The following is an 18,906-nucleotide window of genomic DNA, read 5'->3' as shown; positions in this document are numbered from 1 at the left end:
GTGTAGACTAGCTAAATTTGTATGTATTCTTAGCTGCTGTTTCCTTCCTACTGATTATAGTCAAGGATGCAGCAACCTTTGCTGCTTGGGTGAACTCTTTCAGCTATCTTAATGCAATTTACAGTACACAATGGGATAATCCTTTGTTCAATATGCTGAGGCAATTGTTTCTCTGACCAGAGGTTTCCAGAAAAGCTCAAAAGATATTAACAGTTAGGAAGCATTAATTTGTTCTTATTTTGAAACTCATTTTAATACATGTATCTGAACAAATGGCTTTGAATGCTGCATACTGTGTGTGCCATCATCAAGATTTTTTTTTTTTTAGGTGAAAATACACCCTATTTTTGACATTTCTTAAAACACATCATTTTCTTACATCCAAACATATTTTCAATGTCGGCATTTTAATATTAAAATGTTGTCAGTTTCATTCAGATATAGAAATGTACATTCTGCATTGCACAATGTGCAGTATATTTAATAATCTAAAAACTGAAGAAAAGAAAAATTGCCAATACAAGGATGGAAGTAAGTCACTAAAAGGCAGAGTAAAGTTTGTTTGGGTGCCCTAACTGTGCTTGGTTTGAGGATAATTCATATTCACAAGCATGCTCTGTTTGTTTCATGTCACTTTAGGGAAGCCCAAAGAATTTTAGCCTTTATAACTGGGTTTACAGCTGCTTTGCATCACTAGAACAGCACATAGAGCTAGAGTATATATCTTAAATTTCCCTTACTTTCTGCACTCTAAAATTCTATTTATCTTTGGTACTCTTAAGGCCCCCTATTATCATGATATCTAAGCACCTCAAAATCTTAATGCATTTGTCCTCACAACAGTCCTGTGAGAGAGGAAACTGGCCTAACATCCCAGTCTGTAACATGGAAGACTGAGGCATAGAAAGACTAAGTGATTTACCTAAGATCACACACAAAATCTGTGGTAGAGCAAGAAATTGAACCCAGGTCTCCCAAATCCCAGCATAACTCCTTAACCACTGAACCATTCTTCTTTTCTAGTCTTTGATCCCCCCTTTCTCTTGCATCTACCTTCATTTCCCAGCATCCACCTCCCAAATCCACCCTCCCTCCTGAGTGTGCACATTCATGAACACCAGTTTCCTCTCTCCTGCAACACATTCACACTAGTTTCACTCTCCAGTCATCCCTGTGGAGTACATGTAGCAGAATAATAGCTAGCTTTTGCAAAACAACATTTATGATTAATGGTAATTTTTACCATTCATTTTTATAACTGAAAGTTTATCTGCCAGCAGACGATGGTGAATAAAAATCTTGAGGAATTATCCTCTTTCAAAATGGCTGCCATCTTCCATTTTTCTCAATGGAATTGAGGCCATACCAGCCAATGCCTCCCATTGTTTCAACTGAGAGTGAAGACAGCAGCCATCTTTGTTAAGATCAGCATGAGGCCTCAGTCCCATTGAGAACAATGGGCCCTAAGCACCCATTTTAAAATGGCCATCTAACTCTGGGCAATATATTATTTCAGTGGTATTGAGAACAATGGGAGATGGCAACCATTTTGAAATAAGACAGTTCCACATGGAATTCTCCACAATAGAGCAGCAGCCCCCGCTGAAGAAGACACTTTCAGTTATGAAGAACAAGGGAAAATTCCCATTAATCCTAATAAAATGTCTTCAAATGTAGCCTGTGCACAAGATTTCATGGAGTTTAAAAGAAGTTTGTAATGTCTGTTTCATTTTGTTATTAAGGAGAAAACAGTCTGAATGCTAAATAAAGTACGGGCGCCATTTTCTAATTAATTTTAACTCTAATCAATCAAATTACTTGTAAATGCTCTGAAAATCAATTGTGTCCAAAAAAATGCTGTAATTTTGAGAAGGATGCACTATATTTTTTCATTCATAACCAAGTAGTTAAATCCCTGCTTTAAGTAAAAAACTCAACACAAACTTAACTATGGAATTGCATTTGTACTATGCTTCCGAATGCATTTGTACTATGCTTTCATAGTACACACAAATACTCACACATAGAGCAGGAAAATACTAATAGCAACATAACAAAAATATCAAGCCTATCTGCATATTCAAGTTAAAAATACACAAACATTTAGGCCTGACTCAGGAGACAAGAGTTTTAGAAGTAACGGGTCAGGGCACAGAGTCAACCACAATCCTTGGGATAAAAAGATTCAAAGGCAAGGGACACCAATAGATATAGGGAGCAGCTTTCAGGGAATTGGGGAGGAAGCGCTTATTTTCTATGGTAAGGAATCTGGGCCCCGTGGGCTTTGATAACACTCAGAAACTTGGATGACATTCAGCACCTCTTAAAATCAAGTCTCCTGAGGGCAGGGGCATAAACAACTTTTTTTTTTTTTTAAATTTGGTGGTGGTGGTGGTGGTGGGGAATGACAAGAATTAATAAATAACAAAATAGCTGTTGAATGTTACTTTAATGAGTAGTTTTGTACCATAACTAAATTTGTCCACTTTAAATAAAGTGAGATAAAGGAGCTTCTGTTCTAAACTCACTGTTTCCTTTATTTATTAATGTAATTCTTACATGTTTAGGAAGGCAAAAACCACCCCAGGACCCCAATTGTCTACACCCGTGCAGAGAAGTAACGTTAGTTGCCAATAATGGTCTGATCCTACTCTCACTGAAGTTAATGTACTCAGCAAAGCTCTTTTCAAATTAAGCAGAATTGGATCCAAAAAGTCAAATTTAACAAAGTTAGCATGTACTGGCATCTGAAACACAGCAATTAATTCCTATTGTGGGTATAAGGACATTCTGTGCTATCTCAGGTTTTACTGTGTAGTAACTGGGTAAATTCTGACTTTTTAATGGTGATTACTGTAAGTGAGAGACAGACTGGAGAAAGATTAGGAGAAGGAATGAGAACTCCTGATATGATACCCTGGAAAGCTATGGATAGAGAGGATTAATTTCGATTTCAGATTTTTTCTCACTGGGTGCTGAAGCTGAAAATCAATAAATGTCAATGTGGGTTGGATGCAGAGGGAGAAGGGAAGGAGGGACAGTAAGGTGAGAGAAGGAGGAAAAAGGATATCTTGTTTCCTAAGTATTGATTACAAACATCAAGGAACACACATGGCCTAAATTATAGCAAAATTGTTCAGTACACGCATGCAAAATATCAGGGAAGTCAGACTTTTCCCCCATAAAAGCATGAATATGTTGCAAAAACTCATATTGTCTACCCTAAGAACCTCAAAGTTACAACTTTAATGTACATAAATTTTACAGACAAATTCTAAAGGTCATGGCTGAAATCTCAGAATGTTCTATTTTTATGATCATGCTGCATAACATTATTTATCCTGTTTCACTGCAACATTAACTTATAAATTTTTTTATAGAAATACTTCAAAGTTAGATTGGATGCAATGACCTAGTATTGCAGCAACCAAAACAGTGGTAAAGAGATGCATTATTTCACAAAGAGCTGCAAAAAATGTTCACATGACAGTTTGTATACAAACTAGCAAACTTTCAATTTTTTTGCCTGAATAGTACCCTGGAATAGGTTTCTATGAAAAACTTCTGCTACATTTTTAAATATTAATTTTACACCTATCTTGTAGGGCTATCAATTAATCACAGTTAACTCAAGTGATTAACTAAAAAAAAATTAACTCAATTAAAAAAAATAATCTCAATTAATTGAAGTTTTAACTGCACTGTTAAATAATAATATAATACGAATTTTAATGTATTATAAATATTTTTGGATGTTTTCCTACATTTTCAAATGTATTGATTTCAGTTACAACACAGAATACAAAGTGTATAGTGCTCATTTTATATTATTTTTTATTACAAATATTTGCACTGTAAAAAGATTAACAAAAGAAATAGTATTTTTCAATTCACCTCATACAAGTACTGTAGTGCACTCTCATTATCATGAAAGTGCAACATACAAATGTAGAATATTTTTTTTTACATAACTGCATTCAAAACCAAAACATGTAAATCTTTAGAGCCTACAAGTCCACTCAGTCCTATTTCTTGTTCAGCCAATCACTAAGACAAACAAGTTTGTTTACATTTACAGGAGATAATGCTGCCCACTACTTGGTTTATCTTTATTACAGTGCAAATATTTGTAATAAAAAATAATTATTAATAATAATTAATAATATAAAGTGAGCACTATTATTGTTTAACAGTGCAATTAAAACTGAGATTAATCACAATTAATTTTTTTAATTGTTTGACAGTCCTACTACCTTCTACAGTGAGGTTGCCCAGTGTGTAACATACACAGAAATTTAAATAAGTTTTACTTAAGCCTTCTTATTCTCTGAAATGACACCAATGACAATACTCAGCCAAGCTTTAGATTTGATTTTTGTGATCCTCAAGAAACTGATGAGGCTGCAAGCTCCATGCTGATATCATTGATCAGATATCATTCTCCAATAGGAATGATCTAATTACTCAGGTCATGCTTACTCCCTGTGTAGTCTAACTGATTTCAATATGACTACTTGCAAAATAAGTTCCCACTCGGTGTGCATAAAGAATGCAGAATGCTGCACTATTACTCTGAAAAGTGCTGTGATCAGCTTCAATGTACATTTTCCCCCTCACAATTTACAATTTTCTCAGATACTATATAAAGACCAGATTTTTTATTTCTATCAAATTTTGGAGTAGTTTTCTTTTTCCAAGAAGCCTGCTAATATTGCTATTAGCAGAGTCTCCTGTGACTATTTGCATATTCTGTGCAAAAGTATGACCTTCTAATAGACACTTTGAACATTCCTTTAACCATTATATATAACCATATAAAAGAACACCTATGTTACGACAGTCCAAGTGATAAACAAAACAAAACACACATTGCACTTAAAATTGTAATTAAAAGTATACACAGCAATGCCCATGTTCACTACCATATAAAACCGAATTGGTTTCTGTTAACACTTATCAATGTGCAAGGTATAGATATAAGTACAAATTAATACAGAAGAATGCTAAATACAAAATGAATGAACTTCATCCAAGTCTGTGGGATAGAGAGGTTTTTAATCAGACAGTTATGGTCAAATGCCTGGTACATGTTGCCCTCTAGTGGAATATTTTCAAAAGTACAACTTTTTATCTGGTTGATTTTAAATTTTCAGTGACATTTTAATGCATGGAATGTAATGATTTATTAAATTTACCATGTAAACAGTTTCTCAGAGAAACAATTTAATGCTTTCTATAACAGACAAGAATTGAAAAAAAAATCCTCACATTAAATTTAGAGCTGTTTCAGAATAAAATTTTTTAAAGAAAATTTATGAATTATGAAAAATATGTAAACATTCAAAATATTACAATCAACTTCTGTTTAATATGAAAGGGTGATTATTAACTTGAGAAAACAGAGTGAGAGGGGTTAGGTATGTTATTTTCTTTTTCCTTCTTTTTTTGAATTTTTGCCACAGCTAAAAATAATATTTAGGCTGACTCCACAAAAATGATTACCTTAAAATGAATGTTTCCATACACCTAAATTGACTTAAGTGTATTCTAATTTTTAGCATCTTGGAAAAATATAACTTGGAAGTTTAAAATGAGAAATGAAGAAAGCAATATTTGTACAAATGCACAAACAGAAGACTGTTCATAGGTTTCCACATTGATTTATTTTAGTGTAGTAAAAACATCTTAATTTCTGCTGAATGGTAACTAATTTAGATCTCAATTTGATCAAAATGAAAGTGTGCTCATTTTAATACTTTGTTAATATCTAATTTCATTTCAGCCAGCAGAAATGAATCTGCAGTTGAGTTAGGTTTGATTTTCAGCCTGACTTCTACATTGTCTCTCATGTCTATCAATCCCATAATTCTCTTGGTTTTAAAACTAACATATTTTAAAATAAAACATAAAGGGTACGTGCTTACCAAATTACATTAACAAAATCTATATTCAAATGTTCAGGTTGCAAAGTCAAGTGCTCAAAAGTTAGAAAATGACACAAAGTTATATATATATATAAAACCTTAGTACAACCCCCTTATGCATATGGAGGGACACAGGGCCAGAGGACAGGCGGATCACCAGCCTGCAGAGGGCGCTCTGACGGCTGGATTGAGCTAATTCCCAGAGTCACCAGCAGGAGGTGCTGCAGGGGTGAGTCTGCTCCTCTACAGCCCTATTAAAGCACTAAGTATCTATGTCGCTGCTCTGGACTTTATTCTACTTGCGCATTATAAATGTGATCACTTGTATCTAAGCTGCCATTAACTTTTAGTTCTGTGATCAGTTCCTCTTTATCTGTTAGGACAAATTCTAATACAGAGTTTCCCCATGTTGGCTACAACACTTTTTGAGTTAGGAACTGAGATTTTTAAGGTAGTTTGTAAACTGCTGAATCATTAACTGAAATTTTATTTAAAATAATAATAATAAAAAAACCTTAGAGGCCTAGAAGGAAAATTTCAGTCCAAACAGGCCAAGTTTGACAAAGCTATTAAGAACTGAAAACAGGCTTTTAAAATGGAAACTGTTGGGAAATCTTAATTATAAGCATTGCTTCCTGTGCCTCCTATATATAATATATAATCCTTCCAGTTGTCCGTTATTCTTCCCTCAAATCATTTAAGTAAGGTCAGAGTAATTTAACCCATTATAAACATCTTTTAGGAGACTGAGCATTTAATAAGGCTTATTCAATTAATATTTAAGTGAGATGTTTTCATTTTGTAATCAGGAATTAAAAACAGGATCTGGAATAGGATGTTTAATAATAATGTAAGTTAAAGTGTGGAGGCCTTGATTAGCAGTTATTGGGGGATTAGAAATAAGAATTAAATGTGGCCAACACATAAAATCAAGTACTTCAAAAACCTTTTAAAAACATATTACTAGGATTTTTAAAAATTTATAGAAAAAGGAATGGGTCCAAGAATTTTTTTTTCCTGTAGAAACTGTGATAAATGAAGGGGAGAAGGGTAGCTACCTTTTATGGACACCCAGCCAGCCAATTAACTATAAAGTCTCTCGGTGGCTGTTCTCTGCTTGCTTTACCTATAAAGGGTTAACAAAATCCCCCAGGTAAAGGAAAGGGAGTGGGCGCCTGACCAAAAGAGCCAATGGGAAGGCTAGAACTTTTTAAAATGGGGGAAAAAACTTCCCCTTTGTCTCAGTTGTTGTTCCCCAGGAAAGAGGGGAACAGGGAGCAGTTATGCTATGAGAAGCTTTAAGCCAGGTATGATCATAGATCATCAGATCATACCTAGAACTACTTATTTGGAACCCCAAAATGTGTAAGTAGATCAGGAATGTTTAGAAAGACGCGATAGGTTTATTTCTGTTTATTTCTTATGGCTAGTGGACTCCTCCGTGCTAACCCCAGATTATTTTGTTTGCTTGTAACCTTTAAACTGAACCCCCAGTAAAGTTATTTTGGGTGCTTAATTTTTGGAATTGCTCTTTTTAAATCTAGCAAAATCCTAAATTCCAGATGTATTTTATTTTCTTTTGTTTTTAATAAAATGTACCCTTTTTAAGAACAGGATTGGATTTTTGGTGTCCTGAGATTTGTGCATATGTTGTCTAATTAGCCGGTGGCAACAGCTAATTTCCTTTGTTTTCTTTCGCAGCTCTTCCCCGGAGGGGGTGAAAGGGCTTGAGGGTACCCCACAGGAAGGAATTTCCAACTGCGTCTTCCTGGGTTCCAAAAAAAGGGGCTTTGCATTTGGGTGGTGGCAGCGTTTACCAAGCCAAGGTCAGAAAAAACCTTCGGAGTTTAATACAAGCCTGGAGTGACAAGTATTAATTTTTAAAAATCCTTGCAGGCCCCTACCTTCTGCACTCAAAGTGCCAGAGTGGGGAATCAGCCTTGACAGAAACTTTTAAAAAAAGATTTAGAATCACATTTAACATTTTTTCCACAGGTCAGCTCTGAGTTCCTCTGACTTTTTATAGTTTCCTCCCAGGTTGATATGGCATAAAGTCATTATGCATTATGCATTAGCATAATCGAGGATCTTCCCTGGCTATGAACAAAGGTCAGATTGTCCATGTTAATGTTATCGGGGCCTTTGATATGGTTGACAATGGGGTGTTACTGATATGCTTGAGGGAACTGTTCTTCTAGGGTGACCAGATGAGATGAAGAAAATATCGGGACACGGGGGGGGGGGGGGGGGAGGAAGGGCAAAAAAAAAAAAAGCCGAGTGCTGCCGGCGGCGCAAAATAGAGATCGGTCGGGACGCGGGACAGAAAGCTCAAAATCAGGACGGTCCTGATTTTATCGGGACCTCTGGTCACCCTATGTTCTTCCTTCTGCTCTGTTCTTCCCTCTCTGTTTTGTTTAGATTAGGGGAAAAAACAGGTGAGATTTGGATTAGCTGTTTCATTTTAGCTAACCCTGATTTAACCACTACTTTCCCCCTGTGACTGGAGTCCCAGGGGGACACTGCTGAAGTTACTCAATTAGGGTGATTCCAGGTTAGGACTGGAAATCTCAAGTCATACAATTTAAGCTTCCCCTTCTTGAAGCATCAAGCAGATCTGAGATAAAAAGGATCATGACCCCAGACTGTCTTATACAGTTCCAGGTCTTCTTTGACAGCTTGGAGTCCTCAGGTGAACAATCGGCAATTATGGAAACTTTGAAATAGTTCTATTTCCTAAGTATCACCGGTAATTAGCTATGCAGATAACATAAGGCAATTGCCCGTTTTCCACCATTCTCAGGTAATTTGCTATACATTTCAAAGAGAGATGAATACTATGTTTACAGTTCATTTAAAAGTTAATACTTCCTTTTGATCTCTGAAACAATAGCTATAGTGACAGACTGGAACTGTCTGTTTACATGGCTATCATCTAACACAATATAAGTACACACATACAATTAGTATCACCTCCAATTCTCTAACACTACAGGTTTTCACTTCAAAGTTCTAGCCTATCTACCATGGAATGGCCCTAATTACCATTTATATACTTTTCTAACTTGTCTCTACAGGTTGACTCTGGGTCATTTAGCCTGCAGGATGTGTAACCCTTCTGGCCATGCACCACACTTTGTATAAGATGTGTTGCAATTATGTAACAGTGGTAGTAACAATGACTTGTCCATAGTGCAGTCATATTTTAATCAGATAATGTCAATCCCCCATTGCGAGATTGGTGTAGAAGGGAGTAAATAGAGCTCCTGGGTACACTTCAGGGACCTCCCAATATTGATATGAGCTGTGTTTATATTGAATTCTTTGTAAGGCCAAATTACTTGCTCTGGCCCAAGTTAAAACTTAGTCCATACTCTACTAAACACTTCAGTGATTTCAGGGTTTGGTCTGTGTTAACTTAACATAGACATGAATGTTTTTCAGAGAGCACTTACTTTGATATCTAGTCATGAAAGCTATGAGGTGTTGTACCTCAGTTTCCCTCCTTGCACAGCAGTCCAAGCTTGTAATGGTTTTTCTGTTGTGGAAAGTTTAAGGATTGTGCATAGGCACTAGCTGTAAAACCTCAACATTATTAGGCTTTCTAACGCAAAGTGTGCTCTTACTGAACCAAACAGCATAATTATATGGGTTTCTGTTACATAATTTATTTCCATGTACCATTTCCAGCACGTTTGAGGATTTTTCTCATGAGTCATACACATTGTGCATTTTTAGTTTTTGGCATCAGCCATGAACTAGTTACAAGAGTTAACATTAGCAATAATATTAACATCAGTTCTATCACAAATGTACAATCACAATTATTTTTGTCATGACAAGCCTTTTGTTTAGATTGACCACTTCGTAGGTCAGTTTGTTCAATATCCCTTTTGAACCTTTGTAGTTCTTTCTTTACCTTAGGGTTTTCCTTAACATGGACTTTTAGTTTAACCACATCCTTAGGGTTTTGGTATTTTAGATGAGTGAGGCAAGTCTGTAAGGGCACACTGTCTTTCAAGGGTTAACTTGCCTTCCTTCTTTCCTTTTCTCAGAGGGTTGAAATCTGAGATTTCTGGCATACCATAATTTATGGTCTGGCCAGCTATGTTCTTATTGCCAGCAACTGTGGGCAACTTTGATCGTCCCTTGTCAGCTAAGAGCTCTATGAGTACTCTTTTATATTGTTTACAAGAGATATCCATATAATCAGGGAATGTCGTGGGATGGGTATACCCCATCACCCCTTAGGGGCGTTATGGCCCTGCAGTCAAGTCCAAATAACCAGTCTTCTTCTCAGAGCAGTATGACCTAATGTTCAGAGTCAGAGGGGGTTGTCCTTAGATTCAGGGCGGCACGGCCCAGTGACCTACATGTATGAGGTGGCCTTGTAACTCATGGCAGTATGGCACAGTAGCCAGTCAGTGGAGCTGCCCTGACATTCAATCAGCCAGAATCAATAGGACTTCCCTTCTACATAAGGTAGCATGGCCTAGTGGTCGGAGTCAGTAGGACTGCCCTTCAAAGCAGGTTGCTATGACCTAGCAGCAAGAGTCAATGGGACTGCCCTTCAGCGTAGGTCAATGTGGCCTAGTGGCCAGACATGGGGTGGGCCTCCCCCACCAGGGGTAGGGGGACATGGGCCCTCCCTACTCCCTATTCTACTCATCACAGCCCATAGCCCTATCAGCGGTGAGCCTATCCACCACTGGGATCTTTCCAAAACACACTGACTCTGTTCCTGGTACCACAACCGGCTCCATATCTTGTTCCCCTGGGCTACTTTCTACCCTGTCTTCCTGCTCCATTGTCCACAGGTCCTCTGGGGTAGTAGGAAGGCAAAGTTCCTGGCAACTCCTTTCCCTCATGAGTTTCTGCGGACATTAGGGTAGTCGTCTGGGTCTTGGCATAGCTGGCCTCTGCGGTCTGGGATTCAACAGCTCCTGGTCAGGAGCCTGCAATGCATGTCCTCTCTCCTCTCCGGTCAGGGCAGACTGAGCTGAGCTGCTCCCTTTTATACTGTGGTTCCAGTTGGAGCATGCCCAGCAGAGGAGACAGGGCCTGTCCTCCTCAGTCCATAGTACAGGGTTAACCCCTTCCAGTTCAGTGCAGGGCAGGTATACCCCATCACAGGGAGCAAAGCCTCAACTCATGGAGAAGGTGAGCTACACAATATAATTCCTTTAGCTGAGAAGCACTGTGAATGTGTACAGATTGCAATAACCCCAACCCCAGAAGCCTGCAAATTACCATCATCCGCACAACAGGGTTCCAGAACACTTTAGTTGATTGTAATAGAGCAGCAGCCTGGACTGCTAATGGAGCTTTGCAGCAATGAGTGCTCTCTGTGTGGAGGAATTCTGACAAGGTTTTTGTTAAAAAATAGAAATCTGCTCCCTGGGAACATAAAGGGTGAAATCTTGGTCCCAAGGAAGTCAATGGCAAAACTCCCGTTGATTTCAGGTCCAGGATTTCACCCAAATCTTTTATGGTTTAATCCAAAAGGGAAAGAAAAAAGAAAATAATTGCTCAAAGAGACCATTTACAATAAATTCTTACACTCTCCAACCCCTCCTCAGTATTTTATAAACTCCTTCAGCATAATAGACCTTAATATTAAATTTGCCCAAAGATATGTCTGGATTTCTTTTGGTTGTTGTGTACCCTGATTCCCTTCCAATAAGGTTAACAAATATATTCCTTCTCTGTGAGCTCTGTCTGCATGATTTTGCCTCTGACTGGTGTGGGGGAGGGGAAAGCACAGAAAAAAATATGTAAATACTAATACACCTTGTGGAATCCCTTTCTTTATTGTTTTTAATAAGAAGCACAAAAAGAATAGAAAGCAGCTAGATGTGGTTATGAATTCCCCCACCATGAAGGAACTCTCTACTGGCACACAGCTAGAGTACTCAGTTCCTGTACCAATATCCCACTCAGCCCTGGTTATGCACAGTTGGCATAGAGTCTCTTCGGGATAGTGTCAGCTAGCGTAAGTTTGAGCAGTCCATCAGAGCTCTCTCCCCTTCCCCACGCCTTCACCAATCAGAGAAAAACACAGCACTGCTTTCAGACTTTTCCAAGCTACAATACAGAGTATCAATAGAACACAGATAGACAGTTTATGTATCACATTGCAAAACACAGTGCACATGCACAAAGTGTATTTTTAAAACTACTATGACTTTGAAACATCACAGACCAACAAAAAGAAAATCTCTCTCTCTCTCTCTCTCTCTCTCTGCAAGATTTCAAGTTTCTATCATCTATCTTGGCATGGCGGAACAGTTAAAAATAGCAAATTTATCTTTTAGGATATGGGAAATATTTATTTTCACTTTCTCTGTTCTTGAGAATGGCTAAGCCATTTTGGCTTAAATTTCCTAAAAAATTTGCTCCCAGAGCTTTGAGAACAAAGCTACAGAAAGGCATTAAATGGAAAGAAGTATAAGCAACTGAAAAATTATACCTTCAAATGGAAACCCTTTTGTGACCTTAGTGCTGCACTTCACACTTCATCTAAAATAAAAACAAGTTTAGGACCAGATCCAGTAAGGTGCTGCACTGAACGCTTCCCGCAAGGTACTAAACACTTTCAATTCCAGTTACTCAGCACCTTATAAGATCAGGCCTATCGTACAAGATTTTAATCTAAAACTTTGTCTAAATGGGGGGAGGCGGGGGAGAGACAGGTGCTTTCTTCCATTGAGTTAGGTTAACATGAACCGTTTTCAACACAGGTGAAGACATAGTTTAATGCCTTTACAATCCTATTAGCTGGTCATGTGGTAGCCTAGGTGGGACTGTAGGCTACAACATTACCTACTAATACAATGGAAAAGGAATTAAACTGTGCCTATGTGGGTTTTAAGAAGGGTTAAGCTAACTCACTTCAGCTGCCTCAACTGGGAAGGGTAGGAGGGGGAAGGAGGAGAAAATACCGTTTTCCCCCCATGTAGACAGAATCTAAATGTTTCAAGAGAGGTTCCCTAGGAAAAAAATATAATATGCCTGAATGCAGTAAGGAGAAAAGCAGATCTCCACATTATAAACAACCAGTTATAAAAAAATCCTCTGAATAAAAGAAATAGAAGATTATTTGTATCAGATACAATGAATCAACTCTAACCTGACCTTCACATAGAATATTTAATGTCTAGCAGCAGAGTTAGAGTTGAACATCAAAATCTCATTTCTGATTACTGATCTGTGAAATTCTGGTAGACAGTGGAAGAGCTTCATGGAAGATAACAAATAACGTGAAAAGAAATATCAGCAAACAAACCAAACATGGAATTTAATGAAGCATAAGATACAATTTTTATCTTTTATGGCTGTTCAATGGATCTGCACATCTAATATTTCAGAGAATGTTATTAACAAGTTGGGAGCATTGCTCTTGTAAAGTCTAGTACATTCTGTCTTCATTCACTTTTTAGAGAAAGCATGAGCTCCTATAAGAAAACAATTTATGACAAGGAATTTCTTTTATGTCTAAAATTATATTTATGTTTTCAAGCTTTTCTGATTTGAAAGGAGCTATGTCCCATTAAATGTATGGAAGAAAAGCTTTTGCAAAGTCAAAGAGCAATACAAATGTTTTTACAATTAACAAAAAAGACCAATGAAAACAGTGTTGTTGTTGTTGTTGTTGTTGTTTTAACAAATGAACTGTATTTGAAACCCAAACACTGCAGTACCAAGAAACTGGGGGCCAGATCGTCAGCTGCTATAGATCAACATTTCTGTTGAAGTCAGTTGAGTGGCACTCATAGATAACAGAGGACTAGGCTTTGAAAACATGATAAAACTGAATTAATTGATTTTCATTGTCCATGCTCAGAAAAATATAATAAAAAAATATAGTAGAGGTAAGTGAACTTGATTTTAAAAATGTATTCCCTCTCAGTAACCCCAGGCATTTTTAGTACCATAGGCAAAAAATGTATTTTCTTACAGCTTTTATTTTTCAAGTGTCCCTTTAAATGAATATTTTACAAATAAGGATGCAACTGACTGGAAATGCCCTTTTAACCAGCCAAAATAGGCCCTGATCCTGCAAAGACATGAACATGTGCTTAAGCATATACATCTCTGATAGACCCATTGACCTCAACAGGACTACACACAGCTGGTAAAGGAAAGCACATGTATAAGCCTTTGTAGGATCCAGGCCTTGTTATATTTGCAACACACACACACACAAAAAGCACAAAAAATTGAGGAAAAAGTTTATTTTAGTTTTGTATCAGTAGTTTCATTATATTAACTACCCAACCAGGCATATAAAAGCCCTTTTATTACCACTTACTAATGTGGTTCCTAATCGGTATTTGTTGGTATCTACCACCCTTTTTTGCTGGCTGGGTGACTCTTATCTTCCACCTTCTTATCTCATTTGAAGACATGCCCTGGCAAATTTGCCATTGCCTCTCCTTTTTTCCCCCTCTCCCCAACATCCGTTTTCCCCTTCCCATCTTTATAGTTTTCCTTTTCTTGGTGTGTTTTATTTCTATTCTTTTTTTATTCTTGGTTTCCCCCATCCCTTTCCTGTTCCATCACTGATCAGAAGACTGCTTGTTGCTGAGGGTGGGCATCCATTGGCAGCCACATTGGTTAGGGCTCTGTGCATGGAATGAAAATTACATATACAGGCATAACTAATTTCCATAGCATTATTGGTTATCCTATTTAAAAGTTTTAGTCATTCAGTCATGATGCACAAATAATGCCATGTGACCTTGGATGATCAAACACAATAGAAACAATAAATATCAAACTGTCAAAGTAAACACTGGAAAAACAACAGTGAATACTTATGGATAACAAATACATTTAAAGAACTGGTTCTTGAACAATTAACTAATCAAAGGAGGTCTAAACTCATAACAAAACTGCTTATAATCACTAGTTCTACTAGCTCTGCTAATGACTTTTACCAATCTCACAGAGGAACTGAGGATTAATTAGCTATATTTAAAGCTTTTTGTAAATGTGAAGAACTATATTTGCATAATAATTTATTGTAGTGTCCCATATTTATATTAGATTAGTACTTGTTTCTTTTTAGAATATGTAGTTTTCCTACCAAATTATTTATTTTTAAATATAAGATTTTTAAGTTTTCTCCCAAACAGGTAAATGCACTTGAATGATCAGCTATTGGTGTAGTTGAAATTTGATACTTGAAACACTAGATGGCAGAATAAGGCAGTAACTAAACTTTTATAAAGGTCTCTACAAATCCAAAACAAAATGATTATGTATTTATATACTGTAAACATTAAAAAGATAACTAATAAGACTCTGCAGTGTATTTTTACAGAAATAAGTATATTGATATGGAATGATAGCGGATATAAAAATCATCTGCATATGCTATAACAATTGTTTATCATTATATATAAATATATATAAAATATGCACTTTAAAAATATATTTGGGCAAAACTCTTCTGCCTTATTCATTCTGTGCAACTCTTACTCACAATGATGATTTCTGTTCCATATTCTGCACTTAAACCCTGAGTAGAAATCCCAGCTCTGTCAACGAGAATGATTGCACAATGTGAACTAATGAACCACAGGGCCCAATCTTGAAGTCAACTCATATTAACTTCAAAGGGAGTTACAATTGAGTCAAGAGTGAGTAAAAACTGAATGCGGACTTCAGGATTTGGCCTGCAGTGCACATGGAGGAAGATTTTGTCTCCTAATTGTACCAAGGTAACTAATGGCAAAATACAGGAAAATTGTACTGACATGCACATGCTACATATTCAAACATAACAGGGCACAGAAAAAAGAAACCTAGTCATTCTCATAAAATTGTGCATCATTCTTAACAAACACTTATTTCAAAGAAAATTATTAGATTAGATGAACACCTATTTGACAGCCGAGCATCAGACATAATGAAATGCAGCTAAAAAAATACACCTAAACAAAATAATGAAAGCAGGGCCTGCTCTAGGCACATCACCACCCAAGGTAATTGTAATTTCTACTTTCAGGCACATGTTTAGAGCATGTATGGCTGCATTATGCAGGAGTAGGTGCCTTGCACAATGCTTGCTACTGTGAATGGAATCTTGGAAAACAGCATTCATTGGCAACTAGGGAATATAAATAATATGCCCAAGCTTGACCTATGTTGCACATTGATTTTGGGTAGCTGATAAAGAAACAACCACCACCATAAACATATTAGTATCACTAGTAAAATGGTATCCATTGCAGCTGAGAAGAGTAATAAAGCCTCAGAGGCTAGAACTTCTGCAGAACTTTGCACCTGAGGCTGGATGTGACATGACCATATTTCTGTTTAAATTTATATTTAAGCAACTTCAGTTTTTCTGGTTTTGACAGAGCTCCGTATATGTCTGTCTTGCCTGACTTGTTGCAGGTCTCATAGAGAAGCAGACATCCAAGTTCAGGTTGGAGCGTGGGCTCTGGGACCGAGCCTGGATATCTACATTGCAATTTTATAGCCCCACAGCCCAAGTCAGTTGACATGGGCCAGCCACGGGTGCTTTATTACACTGTAGACATACCCCGAGAGCACTCTCAGCTCATACCAGACCTGCTCCTGGGTATGCAGGAAAGCAGAATTTTTGCCCTAAGGCTTCCCTTTAGTAACAAGACTGATTCAAAATCCTCCATTTCAAAATCACAGGGTCTGGCTCACAGAACACATCTTCAATTCATAATTAAATACATATTTTCTTCTTACCACAGTCTTCCTTGAGGAACTCAGTTCCAAATCTCAAGGTACATAGGTGGTTCCTGGGCTACAGGCTGGAGATCACTGCTTTAGCTAGATTAAATTGTTTTGTTTTAAAATCCTTACCGGTAAAAGCATGAGTTTAAACTATAGCAATAGTTTATCTCTTAGAGTAGATGTAAACATGCTAACTTTGATCAAGCTAGGTCGCTAAACATACAAGTGTAGCCACAGAGGTGGCAAGACAGGGTAACCAGCCAAGTAAGTGCCTATGATCCTGGGTGGGATCATACTCAGGGCAGCTACACCCACCTGCCATTTGCACTGCCACAGCTACACTTCTATTTGTAGCATGTTAGCGCAATCAAAGCTAGAGCAAGTATTTGTATCCGAGCTGGAAATTACACCTCCAACTTGAAGTGCATACAATCTTTTAGGTATGTCTTCACTGCAAAGTTCGCCCAGGCTTTTAACTCAGGTATTGCCCTTGGCCCTCTCCCAGCCACAAATAAAAACTAAGTTAAGTGCTACTTTCAACTCAGGGTAGTTAGCTCAACTTGGGTGTGGGTTAGAACTTGGAGTTCACTTTCATTCAATTTGATTCACTTTGCAGAGGCAAGCTCAATCACTCAAGTGCTGATAGTCCTCCAGTGCCTTCCCACAATTCCCCCCCTTGTGTCCAGAAGGATGGACAAGTCTCCCATAAATTCCTAGGAAAGAATCAGATTAGTTTAGCCCACTGCAGTGCTAAGAACCAGGGGATATGCCAATAGACTTCCCAACACCACACATGGGTGCTTCCAATACCAGTGAGGACACGCGGATTTAGGGTTAGGTTGGTCAAACCTAGCTGCTCAGACCTTGGCCAGGCCAACCCAGATGCTCAGACCCAGTTAATCTCCCAGGCTAACTCTACAGTAAAGACATACCCTTAGTAGTTTCTGTGTATAAAAACAGTTCAGGAGGTTTTCAAAACCACTAACACAATGGTATTTACTCATCCCTAATCACAAATACGTAAAATAGCAATTGCTGCAAATACAGAGGGACTGATTCTCCTCTCTTTAACACTAGTGTTAACTGGAGATATCTCCGCTGAAGTCACTGAAGTTATACTGGTGTAAAACTGGTGTAAGGGAGAGGAAAATATGGCCCAGAACCTCAAAATCAGGGCTTATCAGGTAGGTGAAGAGGAATTGCTTTTAGAATATTTTGTTAAATTTTTCATCAAGCACCTTCCTTTCTCCCATGTCTCCCCTTATGCATGGAAAGCAGCAGCTGATTCACATGGCTATGATGTAGCAATGGTATCATGTAGAACGGATTTCCATCTTGAACGGTCCCTGGCAAGTCTTCTTCCTTAGGCAAGAATCAGCATGGGAGAATTTAGGTTCCTCAAATTCCTCAATAAAAAGCATCTTCCATCCTCATTTGTGGTTGGCCTCATGCTCTACTTTCTTCCACCTCAACTCTATAAACCTTCTGTAAAACATTCTTTTGCACTTTGGACATGACCCTGCTGTTGCACTCATCTGGTTCTCAACTGGTGCAAGACTGCAGCTTGCCAGGATCATGTATGTATCTCCTTTCTTGTGACACAATCAACACAATGGACATTAAGAATATGCAATAACTTTTCGACCCTAAAAACTGTTTAGTTTCCTCTCCTCAGCTGTTTTTAATAAGCATATAACAGAGTTGTCATCACTATTGCATTGAACCCTCATATCTTAGTTGTCACAGATATCCCACCACCCAAACAGAGGCCTCTGAAGATGCTAAAATGCCACTGATGCAAGACCAATCAGATATGTGACTTCTCTGGATATAGAACTTCCTGCTGTCAACCAATTACCCAGATAGATAAAACTGTTCATCCATTTGATGTCATTGCCATCTACATGCAGTGTCAGCAGGTCATTCATATCCATTTTATAAGGAAACATCCATAGTTTGGGTTTATTACTACTGATCTTAAGTCCAACAGATTCTGCAGTTTTATGCAGATCTTCTACTATTACACCTCTACCCTGATATAATGCTGTCCTCGGGAGCCAAAAAATCTTACCGCGTTATAGGTGAAACCGCGTTATATCGAACTTGCTTTGATCCGCCGGAGTGCGCAGCTCCACTCCCCCGGAGCAGTGCTTTACTGCGTTATATCCGAATTCATGTTATATGGGGTCGCGTTATATCGGGGTAGAGGTGTAGTTATGGTTGGTCAGTAGTCTCTCCAAGTAAGGTAATAGCATCCACATATTCA

This window comes from Emys orbicularis, chromosome 1 (genome assembly GCF_028017835.1).
Source record: "Emys orbicularis isolate rEmyOrb1 chromosome 1, rEmyOrb1.hap1, whole genome shotgun sequence".
Classification (NCBI taxonomy): domain Eukaryota; kingdom Metazoa; phylum Chordata; order Testudines; family Emydidae; genus Emys; species Emys orbicularis.
Note: the sequence above shows the minus strand (reverse complement) of the source record.